Source organism: Echinops telfairi, unplaced genomic scaffold, assembly GCF_000313985.2.
Source record: "Echinops telfairi isolate 266 unplaced genomic scaffold, ASM31398v2 ScPeMD7_7467;HRSCAF=8505_1, whole genome shotgun sequence".
Taxonomy (NCBI): domain Eukaryota; kingdom Metazoa; phylum Chordata; class Mammalia; order Afrosoricida; family Tenrecidae; genus Echinops; species Echinops telfairi.
This window is the reverse complement of record NW_022111368.1, coordinates 10,780,154-10,787,678: the sequence shown is the minus strand read 5'-3', so window position 1 is coordinate 10,787,678 and position 7,525 is coordinate 10,780,154. Positions and strand designations below refer to the sequence as shown.

Genomic DNA, 7,525 nt, shown 5'->3' with positions numbered 1-7,525 from the left:
CTCAATCAGGGGGTTAAAAATATCTTTTCTTATCTTTGCAAAGTGCTTATGTATGCTTGCGATTTGACCCTTCCTCTAAATAATTATAATTCACTGAAGGTCTTTCCCCGAAATGCCTTTGGCAGCACATTCAATGTGCATTCATGTATCCATTCGTAATAAGTGTGTCTCAAATGCCAATGCGTCTATACTGGGATATAAACATTCATAAGGGAGCCCCATGAGTTGGAACCAACTCAACAGCAGTGAGCTGGTATTTTGGTTTAGATTGTGCTGAGGTTAAGCACTTGGCTGTTACATTCAAGGTTGGTAGTTTGAACCCAGTCAGAGGCTTTTCAGGGGAAAAGACCTAGCAATCAGCTCTTATAAAGAGTATGGTCTAGGAAACCATATTTCTACAGAGTTCTGCTGTGTCCTATCGGACAACTACTAGTCAAAGTTGATGCCACCTAATAACATCATTTTAATTGCATTTGGTTACCGTAATAAAATACTGTTGAATGTCAATGATCTGCTACAATACTTGGTACTGCGTGATTGAGATTTGCCTCAAAATTATTTATGGGGAGGGTCGTGGGCCTCAGAAGAAGGATGGGCCAGAGCAGGGCAAGCTATAGGGATAATGGGGTGACAATGGAGGCATTAGTCTTGTGGGTTCCATAAGCTAAGGTCAAAGAATGCTGTACAGAAGGTGCGTCCAGACAAAATTGGCAGAAACCATTGGCAACTCCAAAGAAAGACCCGTGGTCATGATAAGGTATGGCGCACAGCTCAACCCTGACACACACGGGAGTCGCCCTGAGTCAGACTCGATTCGCTGGCAGCTAGTTTTAGCTAAAGAAGAGTCCACGATCAGAGAGGAAAAGTGACACACAGACAGTGGTTAAGAGCATCGCCCCAATAAGAAGAAATGGCTCAGGAGCCAGGGAGCCTGAAGGAAAAGCTGGGAGGGGAGGGTTGAGGGAGTGGGAACGTGGATCTTTCTGGTATGCGAGGGAGGAAAGCTATGGTCATCCACCTTGAATGCACACTAAAATTCTTTGCGGGATTATTAAATAAGATTTACTATTCTGGGTCCAACCCTAGAAAATGTGTATGGCATTAAAACAAACTACCTTTCAAGCAACTGGACAATCACTCCTTTGGAGTGTTAACACAGAGATCATAGAATGGCTGTGCAGATGAATTATGTAAAGGACTTGGCAAACAACACATAGTAGGTGCACAGCACATTTTTGTGTTCTTGCTATCTCTTTTTTCTCCCCCTTCTTAGGTATTTAAATGGGATGACCATGGCTTTCTTTTCAGACAGCTCCCGTATAGGAACCAGGGAAGACATTTGTCCTTGTTTTTCAATGTGGTGACCTATGAGATCATTGCAGAGAGAACTCTTTTTTTTTTTAACCATCATTTTATTTATTTTGCTAAAATTGCACTTTTGAGTCTATTGTTGGCCAGGGCCACAACATCATTTTTAAGCATTATCGCACACTTGACATCGGCATTATGGAAACCTGATCTAAAACTCCCCTTCTATCCTACTTTGATATTGATTAAATATCACCAAGGCACTCTCTCTTCATCTCAACCAGATGCTCAAAGGAACTGGAGGTGGATACGAAGGACATGTCCTACGCATCAACCTAAAATAAATGACACGTGTTTGTTTGTTGTTTCATTTGAATTCTCTTGTCGCCATTCTGCCGTTGTTGTTGCCATTTTCTAAACAGAAAGGAATGTGTAACTGCGTAGTCAGAAACAGCAGAGTTCTAAATGATACAAATGAATCTGAGTGACAGTTCTTGCCTATTTGATGTGTGCGTCATCCTTCACTTTCATTGTTGTGCTCCTCAGATGCAGAAGGCGGAGTTAATGATGTTCTTCAGTAGATGCTAAAAACATTCGTACTTTTATTTTTTTCCTCCCAATACTGTACATATTAGCTTTCTTCATAGTTGGCCTTCAGTACCTCGTTAAACAGCAGCAGTGAGAGTGAACTCTAGATTGAGGTGCATATTATTTCTTTTTATTGATATAAAATTTGCATGCAGAGAAATATGCTAACATTTCAGTATTATTCAATGTTTTGTTCCTTTTTTTTTTAAATGAATGCACATGATACCCATGTAACCAACATGCTAATCAAGATAAAGAATTGTGTTTCACATGCAGGTTGTCTCCTAAGCATACCTGGGATGAGGACACTACCCAATAGCATCAACCTTTTTTTAAAAAATCATTTTATTAGGGGCTCATACAACTCTTATCACAATCCATACATACATTAATTGTGTAAAGCACATTTGTACATTCATTGCTCTCATCATTCTCGAAACATTTCCTCTCCACTTAAGCCCCTGGCATTAGGTCCTCATTTTTTTTCCCTCCCTCTCCGCTTCCCCTCCCTCATGAGCCCTTGATCATTTATAAATTGTTATTTTGTCATATCTTGCCCTGTCCGAGGTCTCGCTTCACCCACTTTTCTATTGTCCGTCCCCCAGGGAGGAGGTCACATATAGTTCCTTGTAATCAGTTCCCTCTTTCCTATCCACTCTCCCTCTACCCTCCCAGTATCACCACTCACGCCACTGGTCCTGTAGGAATCATCCATGCTGGATTCCCTGTATTTCCAGTTCCTCTCTGTACCAGTGTACATCCTCTGGTCTAGCCAGACTTGCAAGGCAGAATTCGTGTCATGATAGTGGGAGCGGGGAGGAAACATTTAGGAACCAGAGGAGAGTTATATTTTTCATCATTGCTACATCATCCCCTGACTGGCTCGTCTCCTCCCTGAGACCCCTCTGCAAGGGGATCTCCAGTGGCCTACTAATGGGCTTTGGGTCTCCACTCCGCACTCCCCCCATCATTCACTATGGTAAGATTTTTTGTTCTGATGATGCCTTATACCTAATCCCTTCGACACCTCGTGATTGCATAAGCTGGTGTGCTTCTTCCATGTGGGCTTTGTTGTTTCTGAGCTTGATGGCCACTTGATTACCTTCAAGCCTTTAAGACCCCAGACACTATACGTTTTGATAGCTGGGCACCATCAGTTTTCTTTGCCACATTTGCTTATGCACCCATTTGTCTTCAATGATCCCTTCAACACCTCATGATCACACAGGCTGATATGTTGTTCCATGTGGACTTTGTTGCTTCTGAGCTAGATGGCCACTTGTTTACCTTCAAGCTTTTAAGACCCCAGACACTATATCTTTTGATAGCCGGGCACCATCAGCTTTCTTCACCACATTTGCTTATTCACCCGCTTTGTCTTCAGCAGTTGTGTCAGGAAGGTGAGCATCATAGAATAGCATCAACCTTTCATTGATGCTACAGCCATGGAGTGTGATAGAGCCACACACAAGAGCTGGCAAACTGAAACCATCGAAGTACTTACATCGTCGTAAGAGAACTGTCCCTTGGTGTCCTAGGCTGAAGACTAATGAGAGCAGGTTGCCATATTGTTTCTCCTGTGGAGCTGCTGGAAAAGTTTAAGCCACTGACATTTTGGTTAGCCCCTTAGCACTGGCTGCTTGTTGAAAGGTTTCGGGTTTGAGAAATGCGTGGCAGTCTGCTCCCCTAAAGTCTTGGAAACCATATGCAGCAGCTCTACTCTGTCCAATAGGATCGCTGCTCCATGGCACCAAGTTTGAATTGCTCACAGCAAACAGCAAGTAGTAGGAGCAGTTCCATAGTGCCAGTTCCCCCCGGCTCTAAAGACGATTCTGGTGGCGTAGAGACTGCTCCATGCTTGCCCTCACTTTGCACCCATGGAAGAGCATGCGCCTTAGAGGCCCTCCTATAGCCAGTTCATACTTCAGAGGATAAAACTTCACTGCAGGGAGCACTTGAGGAAGGTGTAGTCAGACAAAATTCCATCCCGTAAGCCCTGCTTCTTATCGGGACACAACATAAGACTTCAAGGTAGGCCAGTGTTTGTCCGGGAACCTAGCAATACCAGAGGAGGGACTGGAAGACTTAGAGCTTGTGAGCTGATGAAGGACTCTCTCCTCCCACAACTATTTCCATCAGCCAAGAGGGCTCTCATGCCTCCTGTTAGTCAAGACTAACTCCGCAGAGTCATACACAGTTCTCATTTCTGTCATCATTGAATAATTTGATCTCCTTTTCAAAGCCTGGCTTCTTTTGTTCAACATAATCTTATTGACAACCACCCACAATTTTCATGTGCCAGCAGTTCTTTATATTATTATTATTAAACAGAATTCCACTGTGTAATAAAAAACAATTGATCTATTCACTTATTGGTAAATATTTGGATTGTATTCAGAGGCGCTCTGGCGGTGCGGTGGGGGTGCTATTAGCTGATGGTACTGTTCTCTGTTGTGCAGATACATGCTTTCAATTCTCGGGGAGCAGACTTTCTGGGTCATAGGAGTAGGTTGCAGAGTAGGTGGTTATTTTTGCTTTTTGAAACTGTCACACAGATTCCCACACGATTGTCCCATTCACCACTAAGTAAAAGTTTCAGCTACTCCATATTCCTTGCCAACATTTGATATTGTCACTCTTTTAAATTTTAGCCATTATTCTGGGTGAAGTCACTACAGATCTGTCAGTTTGTTTTGCTGTGGTGGCTCGGGTGTTGCCATGGTACTGGAAACTATGCCACTAGTATTTCAAATACCAGAAGGGTCATCCAAGGTGAACAAGTTTCAGACTGAAATATCTAGGAAGAAGGAACAGGTGAATCAATTCTGAAGAATTAGTTACTGCAAACTTTATGAATACCAGTGGACCATTGTCTAATATAGTGCCGGAGGATGAGCTCCTCGGGATGGGGAAATCAAACCCAAATCACTGGCCTAGTGTTGCTACCACTTATAGCAACCCTTGAAGGGTTTCTAAGACAATAAATATTTATGGAGCCAGAAAGTATCATCTTTCTCAGATGGAGAAGCTAGAGGAGTTGATCCACCAAACTTGCAGTTAGCAACTTGACCCCTAACCCACAGAACCTTTGGGGGCTTGTTCCTCAGGTTGGAAAGCACTCAACAGGCAAAGTTAACTTTGCCTCAAAGTTAAGTTGGCCTTAATGATGTGAATGGAATAAAGGTTTGGAGATCTTCATTTACTGATGAGAAATGACTCAACATTAGTAAGAAACAGTTGCAAACATTAATTAATAATCAGAATATGAGATGTGCAAAGCATAAATCTAGGAAAATTGGAAGTCATCAAAAATGAAATGAAGCACATAATGATGGCTATCCTAGGGGTAAGTGACCTGTAAGGGAGTGATATGGCTATTTTCAACTGGAAAATCATATCATTTGTCTGGTAATGACAAATTCAAGAGGAATAGTGTTGGAATAATCACTAGTTAGAACATTTTTGAGTGGGGAGGGAGGGGGAAAAATGAGGAGCTGATGCCAAGGGCTAAAGTAGAAAGAAAATGTTTCGAGAATGATGAGGGCAACAAGTGCACAAATGAGCTTGACACAATGGATGCATGTATGGATTGTGATAAGAGTTGTATGAGCCCCCAATAAAATGATTAAAAAGAAAAAATAAATAAAAGGGTTAAAAAAAAGAACATTTAAAAAATGCTATGAATTAGAAATGACTTGATAGCAGTGAGAGAGATCTCAAAATCCAGTGTGGTTTGCGATAGAATAATATTCATATGTTTACAAGGAAGACCATCATTCGTCTATCAGCTTGTCATACTGTGGAGGCTTGCACATTGCTGTGATCTGAAAGATAGGCCCCTGGCATTTCAAATACCACCACGGTCACCAAAAGTGAACACTTTTCAGCAGAACTTCCAGATTAAGTACACATTAGGAAGAAAGAATAATCTTTCCACTTCTAGGTTGTCCACTTTTGAAGAATTAGACACAAAAAACTTAGGAATAGCACTGAAATGTTGTCAAATGTAGTGCCAGAAAATGAGTCTCTCAGGTTGGAGGGCCCTGAAAATACAACTGGGCAAAAGCTGCCTCTTCAAAGTAGAGCTGATCTTACTGACTGCAGAGCAGATCATCAATTACTTACCTGCAAATTCAAGTGGAAGTTGACACATGTTAAAAGAAGTCCATCAGAACCAAAATATGAGCTTGAGTATATGCCCCCTGAAGGTAGAGAACATGTGAACAAGCGGAGTTGGTGCATTGAACACTAATGACCGAAGACCTGAAAATCCGTGGGACGACGACATACATGAATGAAGAAAGAAAGAGAAATTAAAAGGTGATGGAAGGAATACACAGTCACTGTACCAAAAATACTTGGTTGATGTTCAACCATTTCAAGAGACAGCGAATAATCAAGAACCAAATATATTGAATAAAGAATTCCAAACTGCACCAAGGGCATTAATGAAAGGAAAAAAAAGGAATTGATGGAATACCAATGTTTCAACAATCTGATGAAGCACTCACGAGTCTATGCCAAGAAATTTGGAAGATAGATATCTGACCAAGCATCTGGGAAAGATGCATCCAACAGAATGAGGAGATTATCAAGCAATATTAATATAGCATGCCGTGAAAATTTTGCTGAGGAGAATTTTTAAATGGTTGTAGTAATGGGGAGCTGCCAACATTCTGGCTGGATTTCTCAGAAGAGGCCATCAGATGAAGAATATCATGGGTAATGTCGGAAGGATGGTGGCTGAAGGTAGAGAATACTAGGGAGATGTTTACTTGTGTTCTAATCACTATGCAGAGGTATTTGACTGTGTGGACCATACAAACTACAGGTCACGTGGAGCAGAATGGGAAGTCCAGAAGCCTTCATTGTGCTCATGCAAACTGTACATGGAGGTGGAACAAGGGAATTCTGCATGGTATAAAATCAGCAAATGTGTGCATCGGGGTTCTGTCCTTTCACTAGATTTATTCAATCTCTATGCTGAGAAGCTGAACGATATGAAGAAAAAAGTAGCATCAGGATTGGAGGAGGGTTTACAAACAACCTACAATGTGCCGGTGACACCACTTTGCTTGCTGAAAGCAAGGAGGAACTGAAACACTTGGTGAAAATTGAAGACTGCAACCGCTGGCTCTGGGCAAAGAGACACCTGACTGGTGGTGGCACTCTTACATCAGTCAGGGGCAGAGCAGACTGGCAGTCCTTTGTGCATCCTAGCTGGATGCCTAGATCGTGGCCAGAGCTGTTTCAGGTCTAGGGCACATAAAAAAAAAATTGAAGATGGCAATCTTCTGTATGGATTGCAACTCAATGTAAAAGAATAAAAAACCTCACAACTGGGACAATAGACAACGTTGGGATAGGTGAAGAAGAGGTTGAAGTTCTAAGAATTTCATTTTGCTTGAATCCATGATCAGTGTTTTTTTTTAAAAATCATTTCATTGGGGGCTCATACAACGCTCATCACAATCCATACATCCGTCCATTGTGTCAAGCACATGTGTACATTTGTTGCCATCATCATTTTAAAAACATTTTCTTTCTACTTGGGCCCTTGGTATCAGTTTCTCATTTTAAAAAAAAATCATTTTATTAGGGGCTAGTACGACTCTATCACAATCCATAC

At 41.7% G+C, this 7,525-nt stretch overlaps 1 non-coding gene across 1 annotated transcript; it reads left to right on the top strand.

Annotated features, from left to right (window-relative positions):
* The first annotated feature begins 7,021 nt into the window (after positions 1-7,021).
* Positions 7,022-7,165, top strand: LOC115873244. The gene has a single exon (XR_004048297.1). It is a non-coding gene; the product is annotated as a small nucleolar RNA SNORA48 (small nucleolar RNA).
* The last annotated feature ends 360 nt before the right edge of the window (positions 7,166-7,525 follow it).